Source organism: Cucurbita maxima, unplaced genomic scaffold, assembly GCF_002738345.1.
Source record: "Cucurbita maxima cultivar Rimu unplaced genomic scaffold, Cmax_1.0 Cma_Scf00033, whole genome shotgun sequence".
In the NCBI taxonomy this organism is placed as follows: domain Eukaryota; kingdom Viridiplantae; phylum Streptophyta; class Magnoliopsida; order Cucurbitales; family Cucurbitaceae; genus Cucurbita; species Cucurbita maxima.
Genome location: NW_019272049.1, coordinates 1,078,083 through 1,078,965, shown reverse-complemented (window position 1 = coordinate 1,078,965; position 883 = coordinate 1,078,083). Strand labels below are relative to the sequence as shown.

General features: G+C 42.1%; 1 long non-coding RNA gene across 1 annotated transcript; it reads right to left on the bottom strand.

Annotated features, from left to right (window-relative positions):
- Positions 1-227: 227 nt before the first annotated feature.
- Positions 228-883, bottom strand: LOC111467306. Its single transcript, XR_002714505.1, has 2 exons — positions 753-883; positions 228-577 (listed from the first exon to the last, which is right to left on the bottom strand). It is a non-coding gene; the product is annotated as an uncharacterized LOC111467306 (long non-coding RNA).

Sequence of the window (883 nt, the reverse complement as noted above, 5' to 3'; positions counted from 1 at the left end):
CCCATGAAGAGCGTCCTAAGATTCAAACATAAGGGCAAGCTAAGCCCCCGCTTCATCAGACCCTTCAAAATCCTAGAACAAATAGGCTCAGTATCATATAAGTTAGCCTTACCACCTTCACTCTCGAGCATACACGATATATTCCATGTGTCCATGCTGATAAAGCACGTTACAGACCCTACGCACGTAATAGACTACAGGCCCCTCGAGATCAAGGAAGACTTAAGTTACCAAGAGAAACCGAATAAGTTACTAGCTCGGGAAATGAAAGTCTTACATAATAGGGGCATAGGTTTCGTCAAAGTATTATGGCTGAATCATCAAAGAAGCTATATGGGAACGAGAGGAGGGAATAAAGGAAAATACCTTGAATTAATCAAGGCGTTTGAGACTTTTGAGAACGAAATTTCTTTTTAGGGACAGATAATGTAATGAATTTTTTCGTGGTCTCCAACAAGACCCGAAAACTTCTATGAATGCTGAAGTTTTCATTCTCACATGACCCACGACCCAGCCTAACCTTCGGATCACCACAACGAGCATCATAAGTCAGCCACCTTCGAAGGAACGTCATCACCTACAAAAGAGGGAAACAAGAGAGTGAGAAGGAGAGAGAAAGAAAATCGACGAACTCTGGCGAGGTAAAAAACATACAAAATCGATGTCGAAATCTCCGTTTTTAAGCCACGAAAGGAATCACAAAGACCGATATATACAGAAAAAAAAAAAAAAAAAAAGACGAGTTTAGGTACCCCATACACGTCGTACACCCTCGAAGAAGGAGGATTAAGTCTCGAGTTTTCAGATCTCCTCAGATCTGGGAGTTTTCGACCCTTACGAGTCGAACAAACACGAGGAAAGGGAAGAGGGAGGGGAATTGTCT